Below are 23,000 nucleotides of genomic sequence, written 5' to 3' on the forward strand. Positions count from 1 at the left end.
GGAAACGAAAGTTTATCTCTCTTGCCCTTTAAAAAAAATAAATTGAATTATTTTAATTGGAGAATAATTACAATATCCTGCCATATATCAACATAAATACGTACACTGTCAGCTTAAAAATGTGTTTCTGCTGAGTAGTTCAGATGTGACACCTCAAGAAAGAAATGAGTGAATCATAAGGTCCAATACCTTGAAAAAGTGCAAGAATTAATAAAGGGCATAGCCTATGCAACCTCATTGAATGTTTTTTTTTTTTTTTTAATAAGACAAAAAAGAACTGTAACACTTTAAAATTGGGGCATGTGGACTTAATTTGTGATTAATATCTCAGGACATACTAAAATCTGTTTGCATAAATCATATACAAAAAATAAAAAAAACTAATTGGTTCTTTAGTGTGACTTACGATATTATTCTTCTGCAATATCACTTTAACTGCTAGAAAGCAAAGAGAAGTTGAAAATTTATAGTTGTGAAAGAAATGAACAATTCTATTATTGGAAAAATAGGTAAAACAATTCTATGATCAGGTTTCAAGTTTTGAAATAACTTGTGTTAGAATTATGTCTCATTTTACTTACTATATTTTGGTAAGACATGAGCCTAAGAGACAAGACATGTTATTAAAATATATCACACTGTAAGTAAAGCCCTGATCTTTTTGATTGCTAATATGGCAGACTTAAAAGGGAATTTGTTGAAGAGATATCTGGCTTACGGATACTGTTTTTTAATGTGGAAGCCAGCTTTTTTCCAAGAAACCTAACTGCATTCTTGGTTACTGTTAGTGTCCTGAGGTCACCAGACTCCATTAAATCTCTCTCCCTTTTTTTATAGAGCCCTGCTGAGAATAGTGATTCTGATCATTATTTTCTTAGGAAAATATAGGCATATGTTCACTCATTCTGCCATGTTGCACTTAAGTGATTAAAAATTCATGTCCCAAGAAAGAAGCTGTTAAGGAGCTAATTATTTATTCTGTTTACAAGATATGCCCCAACTGGTTAGGGAAAGTGGATGCTGGGGGCTGAAGAAAGCATTAAATATATTTAGGGCTAGAAGGCCAACCTGTCTCCTGGTGGGTATATTACCAAGTGGTACAAATTGAAAGGGTGTCTTAAGCAAGCAAACCACCTATTAGATAAATGAAGTATTCATTTTAGGAAGATCTGAAATATATTTTATCTCTTAATAACCCCCCTGCACAAAATCTTAGAAATTCATTGTCAGAGAAACTCAATTCATTATGTAGTCCAATATTGCTTGTTGAATGGAAGTAAATTTTAAAATCGAATACATATAGACATAGGTTTCTAAAATAGAATGATCAGGAAATAAAAAGAAGTGGACTTAAGCAGTGGGGGGGGGGAATACTATATATTTAAAAAGTCATAAACCAAAAATATGTACACTAAACTGGTAAAGAATATATACAGAATAAAATTGCAAATGATCACTAAAAACTAATACTGAAAGCCATTTTTATAAATCCATTGAAATTATTAATATGTTAATAAATTGGTACCTGATGCAAATCTTATGAAGAAACTAATTTATATTCTATAAAATTAACTCAGTAACACAGTCAATTTTCATATTACTTCTATTTGCATAAAGGGTATACAAGCTGCAGAAATAATAATAAAGTGTGCTGTGGAGTAAATATGGTAGAGAGTCTGTCACTGGACATTCAGAAACACTGTTCTTAAGAGAAAAGTACATGAATGAAAATATGAGCTTGAAAAGGTGATTGTAAAATCTGAAACACATAGATGATCACTTTATGAGTTTTCATTCTTTCCTGAAACTTCAGGTAGAATGTTATCTCTCTTAGGACTAGGATTTATATACCAATAGTGTTCAGTTCAGTTCAGTTCAGTTGCATCTGACTCTTTGCAACTCAATGAATGGCAGCACGCCAGGCCTCCCTGTCCAACACCATCTTCCGGAGTTCACTCAAACTCACGTCCAATGAGTCGGTGATGCCATCCAGCCTTTTCATCCTCTGTTGTCCTCTTCTCCTCTGGCCCCCAATCCCTTCCAGCATCACAGTCTTTTCCAATGAGTCAACGTTTCGCATGAGGTGGCCAAAGTAATGGAGTTTCAGCTTTAGCATCATTCCTTCCAAAGAAAACCCAGGGCTGATATCCTTTAGAATGGACTGGTTGGATCTCCTTGCAGTCCAAGGGACTCTCAAGAGTCTATTCCAATACCACAGTTTAAAAGCATCAATTCTTTGGTGCTCAGCCTTCTTCACAGTCCAACTCTCACATCCATACATAACTACTGGGAAAACCATAGCCTTAACTAGACGGACTTTTGTTGGCAAAGTAATGTCTCTCCTTTTCAATATGCTATATAGGTTGGTCATAAATTTTCTTCCAAAGAGTAACCATCTTTTAATTTCATGGCTGCAGTCACCATCTGCAGTGATTTTGGAGCCCTCCAAAATAAAGTTTGAAAATGTTTCCACTGTTTTCAAATCTATCTCCCATGAAGAGATGGGACCAGATGCCATGATCTTCATTTTCTGAATGTGGAGCTTTAAGCCAATTTTTTCACTTTCTTCTTTCAGTTTCATCAAGAGGCTTTTTAGTTCCTCTTCACTTTGTGCCATGAGGGTGGTGTCATCTGCATATCTGAGGTGATTGATATTTCTCCTGGCAGTCTTGATTCCAGCTTGTGCTTCTTCCAGCCCAGAGTTTCTCATGATAAACTCTGCATAGAAGTTAAATAATCAGGGTGACAATATACAGCCTTGATGTACTCCTTTTCCTATTTGGAACCAGTCTCTTGTTCCATGTCCAGTTCTAACTGTTGCTTGCTGACCTGCATACAGATTTCTCAAGAGGCAGGTCAGGTGGTCTGGTATTCCCATCTCTTTCAGAGTTTTCCACAGTTTATTGTGATCCACACAGTGAAAGGCTTTGGCATAGTCAATAAAGCAGAAATAGATGTTTTTCTGGAACTCTCTTGCTTTTTCAATGATCCAATGGATGTTGGCAATTTGATTTCTGGTTCCTCTGCTTTTTCTAAAACCAACTTGAACATCTAGAAGTTCATGGTTCACGTATTGCTGAAGCCTGGCTTGGCTAATTTTGAGCATTAGTTTACTAGCGTGTGAGATGAGTGCAATTGTGCGGTAGTTTAAGCATTCTTTGGCATTGCCTTTCTTTGGGATTGGAATGAAAACTGACCTTTTCCATTCCTGTGGCCACTGCTGAGTTTTCCAAATTAGCTGGCATATTGAGTGCAGCACTTTCACAGCATCATCTTTTAGGATTCGAAATAGCTCAACTGGAATTCCATCATCTCCACTACTAAAAGAACACATGAATAAATGTTTATTGACTGTGTTTAAAAATAGATAATTGCCATTAATAAAATAGACTGGGTTCATAAACCACACAAATAATTAGCAACATTTAGAGTTATATAATAAAACAATACAAAAAAAATCTTAAAGAGATGGGAATACCAAATCTCCTTACCTGCCTCCTATGAAATGTGTATGCAGGTCACGAAGCAACAGTTAGAACCAAACATTGGATGAGGGACTGGTTCAAAATTGGGAAAGGCGTTTGTCAAGGCTGTATGTCCTTACCCTGCTTATTAAACTTATATTCAGAGTACATCATGTGAAATGTTGGGCTGGATGAAGCACAAGCTGGAATCAAGATTGCAGGGAGAAATATCAATAACCTCAGATACTCAGATAGCATCATATTTATGGTAGAAAGCAAAGAAGAACCAAAGAGCCTCTTGATGAAAGTGAAAGAGGAGAGTGAAAAAGCTGGCTTTAAACTCAACATTCAAAAAGCAAAGATCATGGCACCAGAACCCATCACTTCATGGCAAATAGATGGAGAAACATTGGAAAGAGTGACAGACTTTATTTTTGAAACTCCAAAATCACTCCAGATGGGGACTGCAGCCAAGAAATTAAGACGTTTGCTCCTTGGAAATAAGAGCTATTACAAACCTAGACAGCATATTAAATAACAGAGACAATACTTTGCCAGCTAAGGTCCATCTAGTCAAAGCTATGGTTTTTCCAGTAGCCGTGTACAGATATGAGAGTTGGACCATAAAGAAGGCTGAACGCAGAAGAATTGAGCTTTTTAAACCGTGATTTTGGAGAAGACTCTTGAGAGTCCCTTGGACGGCAAGGAGATCAAACCAGTCAGTCTGCTGGGAGCCAGCACAGGAGATCCCACCCATGACAAGGTCATGCGGAGAGGCCTGATGGGCAAGGCAAGTCAGGTCTCAAGGGGTCCTCTGTCTGAGTATCTACCCTGAAACCAAAATCTGTCTGTTTACTGTCTGCTATACTATACGCTTCTGACATTACCACCTTTTCTCTGGAAAGAGTTCATTCAGAGCTCCAGTTAACAGTCTCCTGCATATAAAAAGAATATCTCTGCTTAAAATCCCTTTGATGGGTTTCTAACTTATCTGACTGGTTTTTACAACTTATGGATTGTTTACAGCCCCCAACCATGAGAGGCACAAAGCTTAAAACATCTTAAAGATATAGAGCCTTTTAGAGCTAAAAATTAGTTTGGTGAAGAGTTTGTTGAGTTAATGCTTGCCACCAGGCCTCCATATCCTTTATCTTTTAGGCACCTGGGAGGATATTAATCAATGTAATTGGGATGCAGAAATAGGAATATAGTAGTTTTGATGTTAGCAATGCTAAACTTTTGAGTTAATTAATTTTCTCTTTGTTATAAATCACTGTACCCCACTTTCTTGTTATAAAATGTTGTATCCTTGTTATGTAAGAATGTAACTTTATTTAGTGCTTTCTGAGAGTGGCACCAGACTTTGGGAAGAACAACACTATTACCCTTATCAGAAAAGGGCTGTAAAATTTTAATTGGCCTTCTGGCCAGAAGATGATGTACCTCACCTAAGACTTATGTATACAACTAGGTATGCAGAGAGAAAGCCTGGTTTCAATAAGAGTCAAGGCTGTTGACATTGCAAAATTTTATATTATCCATTGATCTCTATGTACAAAAAAGGTATAAAAAGCCTTTATAACAATAGAGGATGGGCCAGTCACTAGACTGGTTTGCCCCATGTCTTCTTTACTCTATCTTCAGGCTGAATTCCCATCTGGAGCGGGGAGGCTCACCATGTATACTTACCTGCCCTGGCTTCTAAGATCCAGGAGAGAGGGAACCCAAGGCGGGGCACTCTCCGATATTCAAACGGGCTCCAGTGGCCCAGTGTAGATGGTGCAAATCTCTTGTTCTGAGGTTTTATTTGTTATCCAGTAAACCAAGTTATTCAGCCTCTTTTCTCCACTAAATTTTCCTACTATACTATTTCTTCTTAATTTCTTTTATATTTCTAAATAAATAAATTTTCCTCTCCTACGCCATCTCCCCTTCAAATTCCCTGGATCCACCGGGGCAGGACCCCAGCATCAGTCCTAAAGGAAATCGACCCTGACTATTGGAAGCACTGGGCTAAGAATGGATGCTAAGGATGGATGGCTAAGCACTGGATGCTGAGGCTAAATCTCCAATATTTTGACCACTGATGCTAAGAACTGACTCACTGAAATTAAAAAAACTATAATGTGGGAAACATTGAAGGCAGGAGGAGAAGGGGACGATAGAGGATGAGATGGTTGGATGGCATCACCACCTCAATGCACATGAGGTTGAGCACATTCCTGGACATGCGAAGGATAGGCAAGCATGGCGTGCTACAGTCCATGGGGTCACAAAGAGTTGGACATGACTAAGTGACTGAACAACAACAAATATAATAAAATACACTTATATAAATCATAATAATAATATTTAATCTTTATCATATTTTTGATAATTTAAGATGTCTTAGATTATAATTTTGGGCATTTATTAGCATTACATCTACATATTTTCTAGTCAAAGGAATAATATGGAATAGACATCATCATACCTGATTTTCTCTTGGATCCTACAGTTTAAGGCTGCCACTCTTTGTTATTTCTGGCAATATAGCAAACGATATAATTAGCCATAAAGTTATGGCTTAAAAAATTTGATCCACTTTTTTTGACAAGTATCTCAATATTCTAGTCATTGTGAAATTTTTAGGTGTGTTTTGACTTATTTCCCAGCAATGGCCTGGCTAATCCAACATAATTTGAAAACATATTAGCTAAAATTATAACATCTAATATTCTATTTTTTTTTGTATCTTACTTAACATCTCTCCATTTTGTTATCAGCTTTTTATCCTTTCTCCTTATGTCTTTAGAACTTGCAAAACGTTTATCAGGGCACTGATTAAATGATTATCTCCCATTGATGTACATTCTATATTGCCATTTTTCAGTCTGTAAAACTGATGCCATTGCTTATGTAATTAGATGAAATGTGTAACAAATAAAAATATCAAAATAATATTTCTGTTTTTATAAATCTACATGCTTTATACTGATTTCATAATCATATAAAACAGCAGTTAAATCTCTTCAAATTCATGCCATCATCTATTTTTGTAAGTAAAATTTTGTTGGAACATTGTTTTACAAAGGCCTCATGCAACACTTCGTGTGAAAGAATCTGTAGATATAAAGCCTGGGAATACATAGCTTTCTGCTCAGGGTGATTTCAGGCATGCCAGATCTGGCAATTCCTAATGCAACTTGATCTTTCAACTAAATTTTTTTGAATATTTCTTAGTGCTTGGTAAGGAAAGATTAGAACATATTCTACATCAGGTTTATCCTAATTTGATTCCAGTGAGGAATGGAAAATCCCCGCTTTAAACTATTATTCATGTATATGAAATTATATTTACATATACTTATGCACACATATCGGAGAAGGCAATGGCATCCCACTCCAGTATTCTTGCCTGGAAAATCCCATGGACAGAGGAGCCTGGTAGGCTGCGGTCCATGGGATCGTGAAGAGTTGGGCATGGCTGAGCGACTTCCCTTTCACTTCTCATTTTCATGCATTTGAGAAGGAAATGGCGACCCACTCCCTTGTTCTTGCCTGGAGAATCCCAGGGACGGGGGAGTCTGGTGAGCTGCCGTCTATGGGGTCACACAGAGTTGGACACGACTGAAATGACTTAGCAACTTAGCAACAACATACACACACACACACACACACACACACACACACATATATTCATGTTTATACACACATATATATATATGCATATCTGTATACAGTCTATACTTGCATTGGGACTTTTCATATAGAAATTATCTACATATGCACATATATACATATATAATGGGCTTCCCCGGTGGCTCAGAGGGTAAAGCACCTTCCCACAATGTGGGAGACCCGGGTTCAATCCTTAGGTCGGGAGGTTCCCCTGGAGAAGGAAATGGCAACCCACTCCAGTATTCTTGCCTGGAGAATCCTATGGATGGAAGAGCCTGGTGGGCTACAGTCCGTGGGGTCGCAAAGAGTCGGATAGGACTGAGCGAGCTCACTTCAATGTATATATATACACAGTTTCTAAATGAACATCTACTCATATCTACATACTTCTAGTGCAATATGCTTCAGGACATAGACATACAGAAACTATATATTTATATATGTATGTAAATATATCAGCATGCCCCTAAGCACCTGGTACTGGAAGTGTGTGGGTCATGGAAGAGAAATAAGAGTTTAAAATTTATAAAGCTTGGTGGTGGTTTAGTTGCTGAGTCATGTCTGACTATGTGAGCCCATGAACTTTAGCTGTCAGGCTCCTCTGTCCATGAGATTATCCAGGCAAGAATACTGGAGTGGGTTGCCATTTCCTTCTCCAGGGGATCTTCCCAATTCAGGGATCAAATCCGTGTCTCCTATGCTTCAGGCAGATCATTTACCAAGTGAGCTATAAGGGAAGAGTTTGAAGGTAGTCTATGGAAACTTCTGCAATATTCAGATATTCAAAGTTATAAGTGAAAAAATTTTGTTCTTGTAGTTAGTTAAATAGTCTAGTTAAAATGGATTTTTTTCTGGTTAGGAATATAATTGGTTATGCAGCATATATCAATATAATGATAAATGTTTTATACACTATTTCGTGCTGTGTATGTGCATGTTAAGTGGCTTCAATTGTGTCCGACTCTTTGAGACCCTATGGACTGTAGCTTGCTGGCCTTTTCTGTCCGTGGGATTTTCCAGGCAAGAATACTGGAGTGGGTTGCCCTGCCCTCCTGCAGGGGATCTTCCTGACCCAGTGATTGAACCTGCATCTCTTATGTCTCCTGCGTTTGCAAGCAGGTTCTTTACTACTAGCATCACCTGGGAAGCCCCCTTCTTGGGAAGCGCCACATCAGTTTACCAGTAGTAAATAATTCATTTTGTTAACAGTGAATAATAATACTACAGGAAAGATTGGTTTATCTTTCCCTTCTCACTTTACAAAACTTTCAATTTACAATTTAAATTATACTTTTTATAATTACAATTTATAAAGTTACTGTCAAATAAAGAGGCTATCAAGTAACACAGATTCAAAGTATAGGGGGTACTGACTTAGAGAAACAAAATAATGGTTATGGAGTGTTAGGGGAAGGGATAGATTGGGAGTTAGGGATTGACATGTACACACTGCTACATTTCAAATAGATAAGCCTCAAGTACCTACTGTTTAACATAGGGAACTCTGATCAATAATTTGTGATAACATAAATGGGAAAAAATTTTGAAAAAGAGTGGAAACATATATATATATATATATATATATATATATGCATCTGAATCACATTGCTGTGTACATCTGAAACTAACTCAACATTGTTAATCAACTATTCTCTAATATAAAATAAAAATTAAAAAATAAAAACAAAAAGTTAAAAAACAAATAACAAACAAACAGTGCCCTAAAAAAATGAATAGGGGCAAAGTGTTACAAAAGATGTGTCAGGAACTTAATATAAGTTAAAATAAGGTCAGACTATTGTCAGACCTTCGGAGAACAAAGATGCCACCTCTATGAGATTGGCAGAATAGACAAATACTTGCATGGGGAGAAAAGTTACTAATCCATGAATCTTGTAAAATAGTATTTCTCTTACTTGGATGCTCTTGTTTCCAAAATTGAACAATTTTGCATTCACTCTTTAGTTTTGCATTCAGTTTAGTTTTCTTCAAACAGCAAATTTGACTGGACTAAATGAAAAATTATCATTTAAAGCTAGATGTGAATCATCAGATGATTCATTTTATTCATTCATTTATTTAAATTTATTTCTTATGGCAGATAAAAGAATAGGGCAACTTGAGATCAATAAGGGAGAAAGGAATTGTTAGGAAATAGCAAAGGAAGAAAGAACAGGTAGAGAAGAAGTGTCAACAAAGATAAATTTACTAGCAATCATTGTGCCGAACTTCATCCTCCAGCTTAGAGTTCTGGAACCTCCATGGTAATAACTTTAAATGCAAGTGGATTAAATGCTCTATCCACAATACTTTAAGTTAGTAGCCTGGTGAATAGAAAAGATTTACCTATTTTGTGCAAAATATTAATACGCCTTGTATATTCCTAGAGTCATTTCTAGGGAAGTCAAATCATGGGCAGTAGTTAAAATTCTGTGAATCTGATCAGTTATCACATTTACAGATGAAGAATTTGAGGCAAATTATATATCTTACTTAGGTTCTCATAACAAGCTGGGGACATAACAAGGAAAAGAGCTGAAATCTTTCTGTTCTGGTGCCTGGGTTGCAATTCTTGACCTGGGCAGGGGTCCTCCACTAGTACATTTTCCTCAGGCTTAACGCCAGTTGCATCACCTTTTCCTATTTCTCTCCCTTTTACTAAACTGGCACAAACCTTCCCTTAAAAATTTCTTACACCAATTATTCCTTAGTTGATAATAGTACCAAAAATCTTAGGTTATTTGCTTTAGACTTGTTTTTAACTTTACAAATGTACAAACTGGAATGCAGATGAAAAGTTGATGAGGGTTATTGCTTTGGATGTAAACTTTTTTGGGTGAAAGCAGCAAAGTATCTAAGCTCTTGGGAGACATAATAAAAAGAGACTAAATTATACTCTAGTATTTTTCCAGACTTTCCAAATCTCCTCCGGAGAACATTTTTTCCTTTTTAAAAACTAACATTTTCACTTTACACTTCTCAATTATTAAGAACGAATTTTTCTTATTAGGTGAAACCAAAAGATAGGTAATATTAAAATGAACTTTGCAATTTGTGGTAAAGAATAACTGAATATACATATTTATATTTCTTTATAGCATATTATCAGGATGTCAAATATATCAATGTAGTGTAGAAACAGAATACTAATCAAGTTATTTTAAGTTGAATAAGAATATAATGTAGAAAAAAATAACCCATGAAACTAATTATTTGGAATACATTCCAAAGTAAAAGTATGTAAAATATTCTTATTTTTCAAAATATGGGAAGACTATATGCTTACTCCTTGGAAGGAAAATTATGGCCAACTTAGACAGCATATTAAAAAATAGAGAGGTTACTTTGTCAAGAAAGGTCCATCTAGCCAAGACTATGGTTTTTCCAGTAGTCATGTATGGATGTGAGAATTGGGCTATAAAGAAAGCTGAGTTCAGAAGAATTGATGCTTTAGAACTGTGGCGTTGGAGAAGACTTTTGAGTCTCTTGGACTGCAAGGAGATCCAACCAGCCCATCCTAAAGGAGACCAGTCCTGGGTGTTCATTGGAAGGACTGATGTTGAAGCTGAAACTCCAGTACTTTGGCCACCTGATGTGAAGAGCTGACTCATGAAAAGACCCTGATGGTGGGAAAGATTGAGGGAAGGAGGAGAAGGGGACAACAGAGGATAAGATGTTTGGATGGCATCGCCGACTCAATGGACATCAGTTTGGATAAACTCCGGGAGTTTGTGATGGACAGGGGTCCTGGCGTGCTGCAATTCATCAGGTTGCAAAGACTCAGACACGACTGAATGGCTGAACTGACTTGAACTGAATTGATATGCTTATCCAAAACAACTGTGTCTCACTGAAAAGTATTTCTCAAGTACCCATGATGCGTACTTTTTTCCTGTTTTAGAAATAATGACACATTCTTTTGACTATCTTTGTGATGAAAATTCTGCACTCATTGGTAATGAATTAGTTTTGGAGACCATGAAAAGTGTAGAGTCATGTCCAATGAATATTTTCTTGCTAAATAGCCTATTACCATTAGTTCTGAAACACTGGATATTTATTTACAGGATTATGCACGTAATTTATTAAAGAACCCACGCCCATACCAAACTATAGTACATTAAGCAAAAACATTATTATTAAATGGGGCTGTAGGTTTGAAAAGTTGCTACCTTAAAGCAAGAATTTAATGTCAGTTTTGCTGAGAAACAGAACAAACAAAAACTGGTTTTGTTATAGGCAATTTGACATAATAATGCACATGAGTATCATAGGTTTTATTGTGCCCATGATAAATTTTGTTCATAACTGTTCACCTCTCAGTTTTACATTTATGCTATATTTCTTTCTGGAAACAGAAACACATTTAATTTTCATTTCAGTATTTATTAGTGTAAAATAGAAACAAAAATTCCCATATATCCTTACACCTTTGTAATATACCCACTAAAGTTTAAGTGCCTCAAAATTGGGGAAAATCTAAACAAGACCAAAATCAAATAAATCAATCAAAGATTCTACACACGCTGTTTTTCAAACAGACTTTTGCCTTAGTTACTATTACCAGTAAAAAATTTATAAACTCTATATACATCTGTATAAAAATTATATATATATGTATATCTATACAAGAATTTTTTATATATGACTTCATTTAATGGGGGAAATAAAAAAATTATTAATAGCAGTGGAAGCCAGTGAAATATACAAAATATACCAGGAATTTAGGTAATTTTACTCTGAAGTAACAAATGATTTATTGTAGTCTCTTCTGTTGTTCCTTCAGATATTAATACATTTGCAGGCCTCTCAGAGAGTGTGCAGTTACTTTTGGCTATAGATGTCTATCATTTCTGATATATTGCAATTTCTTTCCAACTGGAAGTTGTTCTTCATTGCAGTGAATAATTAAATATTTTAAACAAAACAAAATAATTCCCAAATTAAATCGACAAAGTGAAAATGAATAATGATAATGTCATTATGCATATTTCAAATAATTGTGAAAATTCCAAAAATCTAATATTGGGCTGAGATTTTTCTATTTTCTTTCCTCTAAGAAAACTCTCTGATACCTTGCCATGGGAATCTGTGTGCATGTACCCATATGTGTTTGTTTATACGTATATGAGTATGTATTTTAGTTCCTCTTAAAAAAATAGGCATTACTTAGTGGTGGTGGTGTTTAGTCATTAAGTTGTGTCCAACTCTTTTGTGACCCTATGGACTGTACCCCAGGACCCAGAGACCCCACAGATTGAGACAGAACTGTGTTTGAGTGTCTCCTGTGGAGGTATGGGTCAGCAGTGGACTACTGCAGGGGCAGGGGCTGTGGGTGCAGCAGACTTGGGTATGGCATAAGCCTTCTTAGAGGAGGTCACCATTAACACCACCATAGAGCTGCCTGAACTTACACAGTACTGGGAAAACATGTGATGGGCACAAACAGGACCCAGGAGAAAGGAGCAGTGTCCCCACAAGAGACTGACCCAGACTTGCCTATAAGTGTCCAGGAGTTTCCAGTGGAGGTATGGGTCGGCAGTGGCCTGCTGCAGGGTTGAGGGCACTGAGTGTAGTAGTACATGCATGGGAACTTTGAGGGAGGTCACCATTATCTTCATTACCTGCACCATAATTTGGCCCCAGGAAATGGTCAAATAGGAGATGGCAAGAGTGAATATCAACACTTTAGGAATCAGTGAACTAAAATGGACTGGAATGGGGGAATTTAACTCAGATGACCACTATATCTACTCCTGTGGGAAAGAATCACTTAGAAGAAATGGAGTAGCCATCATAGTGAACAAAAGAGTCCAAAAGGAGTGCTTGGATGCAATCTCAAAAAGGACAGAATGATCTCTGCTCATTTCCAAGGCAAACCATTCAATATCACAGTGATCCAAGACTATGCCCCAACCAGTAATGCTGAAGAAGCAGAAGTTGAATGATTCTATGAAGACTTACAAGACTTTCTAGAACTAACACCCAAAAAAGGTGTCATTTTCATTATAGTGGACTGGAATAAAAAAGTAGGAAGTTAATAAACACCTGGAGTAACAGGCAAATTTGGCCTTGGAGTACAGAGTGAAGCAAGGCAAAGGCTAATAGAGTTTTTCCAAGAAAACACACCTGTCATAGCAAACATCTTCTTCCAAAAATACAAGAGAAGACTCTGCACATGGACATCACCACATGGTCAATACTGAAATCAGATGGATCATATTCTTTGCAGCCAAAGATGCAGAAGTTCTATACAATCTCAAAAACAAGACTGAGAGCTGACTGTGGCTCAGATAGTGAATTCCTTATTGCCAAATTCAGACTTAAATTGAAGAAACTAGGGAACACCACTAGACCATTCATGTATGACCTAAATCAAATCCCTTACAATTATAGGGTGAAAATGACAAGTAGATTGAAGGGATTAGATCTGATAGAGAGGCAAATGAACTATGGACGAAGGTTCCTGACATTGTACAGGAGACAGGAATCAAGAATATCTCCATGAAAAAGATATTAAAAAAAAAAAAAGGCAAAATGGTAGTCTGAGGAGGCCTTACAAATAGCTTAGAAAATAAGAGAAGTAAAGGGCAAAGGAAAAAAGGAGATATACCCATTTGAATGCAGAGTTCCAAAGAATGGTGAGGAGAGATAACAAAAGGTTCCTCAGAGATTAGTGCAAAGAAACAGAGGAAAACAGTAGAATGGAAAAGTCTAGAGATCTCTTCAAGAAAATTAGAGATACCAAGGGAACATTTCATGCAAAGATGGACTCAATAAAGGACAGAAATGATATGGACCTAATAGAAACAGGAGATATTAAGAAGAGGTGGCAAGAATACACAGAAGAACTGCTCAAGAAATATCTCGATGATACAGATAATCACGATGATGTGATCACTCACCTAGAGCCAGACATCCTAGAACTCAAAGTCAGGTGGGTCTTAGGAAGCATCACAATGAACAAAGCTAGTAGAGGTGATGGAATTCCAGTGGAGCTATTTCCAATCCTGAAAGATGATGCTGTGAAAGTGTACACTCAATATGCCAGCAAATTTGGAAAACTCAGCAGTGGCCACAGGACTGGAAAAGGTCAGTTTTCTTTCCAATCCCAAAGAAAGGCAATGCCAAAGAATGCTTTAACTACCAAACAATTGCACTCATCTCACACTCTAGGAAACTGATGCTCAAAATTCTCCAAGCCAGGCTTCAACAGTATATGCACCGTGAAATTCCAGATATTCAAGCTGAATTTAGAAAAGTCAAAGGAACCAGAGATCAAATTGCCAACATTCACTGGATCATCGAAAAAGTTAAGAGAGTTCCTGAAAAACATCTACTGCTGCTTTATTGACTACTGCTAAGCCTTTGACTGCATGGATCACAACAATGTCTGGAAACTTCTGAAGGAAATGGGAATACCGGACCACCTGACATGCCTCCTGAGAAATCTGTATTCAGGTCAGGAAGCAACAGTTAGAACTGGACATGGAACAACAGACTGGTTCCAAATAGGAAAAGGAGTATATCAAGGCTGTATACTGTCACCCTGCTCATTTAACTTATATGCAGAGTACATCATGAGAAATGCTGGGCTGGAGATTGCCAGAAAACATATGAATAACCTCAGATATGCAGGTGACACCACCCTTATGGCAGAAAGTGAAGAAGAACTAAAGAGCCTCTTGATGAAAGTGAAAGAGGAGCGTGAAAAAGTTGTCTTAAAACTTAACATTCAGAAAACTAAGATCATGGCATCTGGTCCCATCACTTCATGGCAAATAGATGGGCAAACGGTGGAAACAGTGTCAGACTTTGTTTTTTGGGGGGGGGCTCCAAAATCACTGCAGATGGTGATTGCAGCCATGAAATTAAAAGATGCTTACTCTTTGGAAGAAAAGAGCAACCTAACATATTAAAAAGCAGACAGTACTCTACCATCTAGTCATCTTAAGGGTCATCTAAGACAATGGCACCCCACTCCAGTACTCTTGCCTGGAAAATCCCAGGGACGGAGGAGCCTGGTGGGCTATAGTCCATGGGGTTGCGACTGAGCGACTTCACTTTCACTTTGCATTTTCATGCATTGGAGAAGGAAATGGCAGCCCACTCCAGTGTTCTTGCCTGGATAATCCCAGGGATGAGGGAGCCTGGTGGGCTGCCGTCTATGGGGTTGCACAGAATCGGACACAACTGAAGCAAGTTAGCAGCAGCAGCAGCAGTCAAAGCTGTGGTTTTTCCAGCTGTCAAGTATGGATGTGAGAGTTGGATTCTCAAGAATGCTGAGCACTAAAGAATTAATTCTTTTGAACTGTGCTGTTGGAGAAGACTCTTAGGAGTCCCTTGGACAGCAAGGAGATCCAACCAGTCCATCCTAAAGGAAATCATTCCTGAATATTCATTGGAAAGACTTATGCTGAAGCTAAAACTCCAGTACTTTGGCCACCTAATGTGAAGAACTGACTAGTTTGAAAAGACCTTGATGCTGGGAAAGACTGAAGGCAGAAGGAGAAGGGGACTACAAATGATGAGATGGTTTAATGCCATCACTGACTCAATGGACATGAGTTTAAGTGAACTCCAGGGGTTGTTGATCATCTGGGATGCCTGGAGTACTGTAGTCATGTGGGCACAAAGAGTCAGACATGATTAAGTGACTGAAATGAACTGAACTGAACTGGACTATAGCCTTCCAGGTTTCTCTGTCCATGAGTTTTCCCAGGAAAGAATGCTGGAATGGGTTGCCGTTTCCTTCTTCAAGGGATCTTCCTCCCCCAGGGATGAAACTTTATCTCCTGCATCAGCAGGCAGATTCTTTACCACTGAGCCACTTGGGAAGCCTCAATCATTATTTAGGCATTAGCTATTTGTCCTTGACACTCATGATCCATAAATTTCATGGTAAATGAGAGGTGCATGACTTTAATTCAGTTAAATCTCATAGGTCATGATATAGCCAAGAAATTTTGCAGTTAAAAGTAGCTACTCCCCCAGCATCAATGCAAAAAAGAAAGGACTTCTATGCTTTAATGCAACTAGAGGATTGGAAGGTGGAGTAATGAATCTTTTTCAGAAAGATGTATTTTTTTAAATGTTCTTCCTGCAGCTTTGAACCTTATTCATGCACTAGAAACATAATGATCATTATTCAGTATGACTAGATGACTAGATTTAAGCATGCAAAAAGCCTATTTAGATCTCTCATAATTCTCCATAAGCCACATGACTAAATAGCATTTAGAAGTGAGAAAAAAATATCTCAGTCTTGTGAGCCTCACTAAAGAAATGTATAATAAATTTTCTCACAGTGTTTTCTTGGGTTGCTAATGCATACTGGTTTTATGAATTTACCAACAGACTTTGCCTAGTTGTTCCCACCTTAAAGAAGATTATAATAGTAGAAACAGAATAAGTGCAGGAAGAGTCACGATAAGAAAGTGCCAAGTACATGTACTTTTTGGTTTTGTTTGCTTTTTAACATGGTCAACAATTTCAGAATGTCAGTCACACTTGAGAAGTGTTACAAGTTCTCTGTACCTGAGAAATATCACCTTCATAAACAATCCAACTGCACTTTATTAGCATCTCCTTCTACTGCTCCTTTCTTTCTTTGTTTAAAGTTTTTGCTTTAAATATTGTTGTGTGTGTGTGTGTGTGTGTGTGTGTGTGTGTTTATGTTTAAGAGAGTGATAATGTTGTACTTTACCTTTTTTCCTTAACTAAGCATCCATTCTAATGATGTAACTTCAGGATGATATATAGTATTTTGTCTCTGGCAACCTGCTTTCTATGTCTAGTCTTCCATCATTTACTTAAGGAGGTCATATTCAATTCATTTAGGGCCCAGATAGAACAAAAAGTCAAAGGAAGTTGACTCACTCCATTGTTGTCATATTGAGCTAGAAGAAGGATCTTCTACTGTCCTCAGAGATCCTGAATCTGTGGCTTTTAGATCAAGACTGGAATCCACACTATGAGCTTTCTAGGATTCAGGCCTTCAAATTTTACCTTTGGCTCTTCTGAGATCCCCAGCTTGCAGATGGAACATGGTGGGACTTTTCAGCCTCCACAATAGGTGAGCCAGTACCTTACAACATCTCCTCATATGTATATTAATATATTCCATTGGTTCTATTTTTCTGGAGAACCTTGACTAATACATGACATAAAAATGAGTGGTTTGGCCATGCCATGGTGGGAGCAGGTATGCGTGTCTCTCTGAGCTATCCAGCTTCATTCTTGTCTCTGTCACAACATCCATACCCTCCATTGCCATGACTGAACAGATAATGTGCATGGCACCCTCAAGGGCCACAATGACTGGATGACCTAGATTCCTTATTACTCCCCAGTTTCCAGACATGATACTCTCTGCCTCTGGGGACAAGATCATTGTTATGTGGAAGCTGACCAGAGATGAGATGAATTATGTTTTCCCACAGTATGCTTTTTGGGGTCACTCTCATTTTGTTAGTGGTAATCTTCTCAGATGGCCAGTTTGCCCTCTCAGGCTCTGGGGATGAAACTCTTTATCTCTGGGATCTCACAATGGGCACCAACATGCACCACACCAAGGATGTGCTGAGTGTGGCCTTTTCTGACAAATGGAAAATTGCCTCTGGCTCCTGATACAAAACTGTCAAACTATGGAATACTTGCAGTTCAGTTCAGTTGCTCAGTCGTGTCTGACTCTTTGTGACCCCATGAATCACAGCATGCCAGGCCTCCCTGTCTATCACCAACTCCCACATTTCACTCAGACTCACGTCCATCGAGTCAGTGATGCCATTCAGTCATCTCATCCTCTGTCATCCCCTTATCCTCCTTCCCCCAATCCCTGCCAGCATCAGAGTCTTTTGCAATGAGTCAACTCTTCGCATGAGGTGGCCAAAGTACTGGAGTTTCAGCTTCAGCATCATTCCTTCCAAAGAAATCCCAGGGCTGATTTCCTTCAGAATGGATTGGTTGGATCTCAAATATACTTTCCAGAATGAGAGTCGATCAGAGTGAGTGTCTTGTGTCAGTTTTTGCCCAACAACAGCAATCCCATCATTCTTTCCTAGGGCTGGGACAAACTGGTCAAGGCATGGAACTTTGCAAACTGTAACCTGAAGCCCAACCACATTGGCCACACAGGCTACCTGAACATTGTGACCATCTCTCCAGATGGATCCTTCTGCACTTCTGGAGGCAAGGATGGACAGGCCATGTTGTGAGATCTGAATGAAGGCAAGCACCTTTATACACTAGATGGTGAGGACATCATCAGTGCCCTGTGCTTCAGTACCAGCCACTACTGGCTTTGTGCTGCCATGGGCCCTAGCATTAAGATCTGGGACTTGGAGGCAAAATCACTGTAGATGAACTGAAGCAAGACATTATTGGTACCAGCAGAAAAAGAGAGCCTTCCCAATGTATCTCTCTGGCTTGGTCAGCTGATGGCCAGCTACTGTTACATGTAAGCCAGGTTTGCATGTGGCAGGTAACCATTGGCACCTTCTAGAAACAAACATGGAAGAGTTTAAAAATTTTTAAAAAGGAAAAGAAAAAAAATTGCTTTCTGGAAAAAAAAATGGTTAAGAGAGGATATTATATATTTTGGGTTGGAGGGGATTTTATGACTATTTTTGTTTTCATTCTATTTGTTTTTTTTTTTCATAGTTTAGTTTTTATCTGTTCAGGGTAGTGTCTACTGATGAATGTAATTATGGAGGAAAGTGTTATTTATCCCTCTTTAACTCCATGCTGAAAATGTGGAGCTCAAAATGGGACTACTCTTAGAATGTAATATGAGTTCTTAGCAGTTGGAAAGGATTGAAAAGGGAGATTTAATGAACTAGTGTCTGGAAACCATACAGATTGAAAGAAAGATAGTTTTGCTGAGGAACTGGAATTCTTCAAGTTTCTTAGGCCAAAATGACATGTGAAGTTTTTCAAAGTTTCAAACATAAAGTGCAGGGCTAGAGGGACGTAAACTGCAAGAGGCAGTCTATGCAGAAGGTACTACCTGAAAACCGTGTGCCAAGACAGAAAATAGAAAGTAATATTTTTAAAAAACCTAGTTGAGAGTAGACATTTTTAGTCAAGGAAACAGCAGGTGCAAAAACTAAAAATTGGACTGCTCTAGAAAAACATAGGGTTTTTTTTCCTGTAACTGAGTGGTAGGGAATCCATCTGCAATGCAGGAGTCACAGATTTGACCCCTGGGGAAGGAAGAGCTCTTGGAGAAGGAAATGGCAACTCATTTCAGTATTCGTGCCTGGAAAGTCCCATGGACAGAGGAGGCTGGCAGGCTACAGTCCACGGGGTCTCAAAAGAGCAGACATGATTTAAGTGACTAAACAACAACAGGAAAACATATCCACAACAGCTCTTGAGAGAAAATCAGTTGTGAGCATATAAACAAACAATGATGTGTAAGAACATTTCATGATAGTACCAGCAAGTTATAACCATCCTGATTCTCTAAAGACAAGATGCAGAAGTGGAGGTATAAGTCTGGCAAAGAAAAATATAGAAAGTCACTTTAATCAGATAGTATAGGTTTCTGTCTACTAAGATCCAGACAGAACAGGAAGGAGAAATGTAAATGACAATGGAAACTTCAGCTATATTGGAAAAGGACTGAATAAATGAAGTACAGTTTTGAGTCTTTTAATGTCTTTTTTTTGGGTATAAATTGATCATAGAAATTGTATTATATACAAATGTATGTAATATTGAACACACAGATGTTCAATGTGAATAAATAATAAACAGTATCTCACTGAGTGTATGTAACACACAGTTTATGTATCACTTTGCCTCCCAACCCAGCATTTAAAACAAAAACATTGACAGCATTTTTCACCTTGAATTACATTCCTGTATGGAGGTGTAATTGTAATAATAGTATTCAGTACAGTTTAGTTGCTCAGTCGTGTCCGACTATTTGCAACCCCATGAACCGCAGCACCCAGGCCTCCCTGTCCATCACCAACTCACGGAGTTCACCCAAACCCATATCCATTGAGTCGGTGATACCATTCAACCATTTTATTCGATGTTTTCCCATCAGGGTAATTAGCACCAGGGTCTTTTCCAATGAGTCTGCTCTTCTCATCAGGTGGCCGAAGTATTGGAGTTTCAGCTTCAACATCGGTCCTTCCAATGAACACCCAGGACTGATCTTTAGGATGGACTGGATTGAACTCCTTGCAGTCCAAAGGACTCTCAAGAGTCTTCTCCAACACCACAGTTCAAACGCATCAATTCTTTGGCATTCAGCTTTCATTATAGTCCACCTCTCACATCCATACATGACCACTGGAAAAACCAGAGCCTTGACTAGACAGACCTTTGTTGACAAAGTAATGTCTCTGTTTTTGTATATGCTGTCTAGGTTGGTCATAACTTTCCTTCCAAGGAGTAGGCGTCTTTTAATTTCATGGCTGCAATCACCATATGCAGTGATTTTGGAGCCCAGAAAAATGAAGTCAGCCACTATTTCCACTGTTTTCCCATCTATTTTCCATGAAGATATGGGACTGGATGCCATGATCTTAGTTTTCTGAATGTTGAGCTTTAAGGCAGCTATTTCACTCTCCTCTTTCAACTTCACAAAGAAGCTTTTTAGTTCTTCTTCACTTTCTGCCGTAAGGGTGGTGTCATCTGCATATCTGAGGTTATTTTATTATTATTTTAAATATAAATTTATTTATTTTAATTGGAGGTTAATTACTTTACAATACTGTATTGGTTTTGCCATATATCATTGATATGTCTCTCAGCAATGTTTATTCCTGCTTGTGCTTCCTCCAGCCCAAAGTTTCATTATGTACTCTGCATATAAGTTAAATAAGCAGGGTGACAATATACAGCCTTGACGTACTCCTTTTCCTATTTGGAAACAGTCTGTTGTTCCATGTCCAGTTCTTACTGTTGCTTCCTGACCTGCATACAGATTTCTCAAGAGGCAGGTCAGGTGATCTGATATTCCCATCTCTTTCAGAGTTTTCCACAGTATATTGTGATCCACAGAGTCAAAAGCTTTGATAGTCAATAAAGCAGAAATGGAGATTTTTCTGGAACTCACTTGCTTTTTCGATGATCCAACAGATGTTGGCAATTTGAGCTCTGGTTCCTCTGCCTTTTCTAAAACCAGCTTGAACATGTGGAAGCTCATGGTTCACCCATTGCTGAAGCTTGGTTTGGAGAATTTTAAGCATTATTTACTATCATATGAAATGAGTGCAATTGTGCAGTAGTTTGAGCATTCATTGGTGTTGTCTTTCTTTGGGATTGGAATAAAAACTGATCTTTTCCAGTCCTGTGGCCACTGCTGAGTTTTCCAAATTTGCTGGCATATTGAGTGCACACTTTCACAGCCTCATCTTTCAAGATTTGAAATAGCTCAACTGGAGTTCCATCACCTGCACTAGCTTTGTTCTTAGTGATGCTTCCTAAGGCTGACTTGACTTCACATTCCAGGATGTTTGGCTCTAGGTGAGAGATCACACCATTTTGATTATCTGTGTCATGAAAATATTTTTTGTACAGTGCTTCTGTGTCTTCTTGCCACCTCTTCTTAATATCTCCTGCTTCTTTTAGGTCCCTACCATTTCTGTCCTTTATGGAGCCCACCTTTGCATGAAATAAATGTATTAGATATTATATAATATATGTTATAATATATATTATATAGTAATTATATAGTATATAATAAATGTATTTAGTTCCATTAAGTCACTAAGTCGTGTTGGACTCTTTGCGACCCAATGAATCACAGCACGCCAGGCCTCCCTCTCCATCACCAACTCCCGGAGCTCACTCAGACTCATGTCCATCGAGTCAGTGATGCCATCCAGCCATCTCATCCTCGGTCGTCCCCTTCTCCTTCTGCCCCCAATCCCTCCCAGCATCAGGGTCTTTTCCAATGAGTCAACTCTTCGCATGAGGTGGCCAAAGTATTGGAGTTTCAACAAATAAATAAATGTATTTAAGAATGCATTACCTCATTCGCTCTTCTAGTAGGTGCTAATGTAACAGTTGTATTTTAAACCCTTCCCCCAAAAGGGGGAGTTAGTAAAAAGTGTTTGTTTTAAGTGTATAACTGCTCTACACATGTCATTTCCTCTTTGAAAGTGATTTCTCTTTTTAAAAAAGACTCTAGATAGTCACATAATGCAAAATATGTGTGTATGTGTGTGTGTGTATATATATATATGTACACACAAACAGGTACACACATGCAAAATATGTGTGTTTATATATATACACACACATATATATACACACATATGTATATATATATGTATATGTATGTGTATACATATATATATATATATATGTATATGTATATATATATGGGGGTTAAAAGACACTTACTCCTTGGAAGAAAAGTTATGACCAAGCTAGATAGCATATTCAAAAGCAGAGACATTACTTTGCAGACTAAGGTCTGTCTAGTCAAGGCCATGGTTTTTCCTGTGGTCATGTATGGATGTGAGATTTGGACTGTGAAGAAGGCTGTGCACCAAAGAATTGATGCTTTTGAACTGTGGTGTTTGAGAAGACTCTTGAAAGTCCCTTGGACTGCAAGGTGATCCAGGCAGTCCATTCTGAAGGAGATCAGCCCTGGGATTTCTTTGGAAGGAATGATGCTAAAGCTGAAACTCCAGTACTTTGGCCACCTCATGCGAAGGGTTGACTCATTGGAAAAGACTCTAATGGTGGGAGGGATTGGGGGCAGGAGGAAAAGGGGACGACAGAGGATGAAATGGCTGGTTGGCATCACTGACTCGATGGACGTGAGTCTGAGTGAGCTGTGGGAGTTGGTGATGGACAGGGAGGCCTGGCGTGCTGCAACTCATGGGGTCACAAAGCGTCGGACATGAC

General features: G+C 38.2%; 1 pseudogene; it reads left to right on the top strand.

Moving 5' to 3' along the window:
• Positions 1-13,918: 13,918 nt before the first annotated feature.
• LOC138442979 (small ribosomal subunit protein RACK1-like) lies at positions 13,919-18,627 on the top strand (annotated as a pseudogene).
• The last annotated feature ends 4,373 nt before the right edge of the window (positions 18,628-23,000 follow it).

The sequence above is a fragment of the Ovis canadensis genome, chromosome 6 (assembly GCF_042477335.2).
Source record: "Ovis canadensis isolate MfBH-ARS-UI-01 breed Bighorn chromosome 6, ARS-UI_OviCan_v2, whole genome shotgun sequence".
Taxonomy (NCBI): domain Eukaryota; kingdom Metazoa; phylum Chordata; class Mammalia; order Artiodactyla; family Bovidae; genus Ovis; species Ovis canadensis.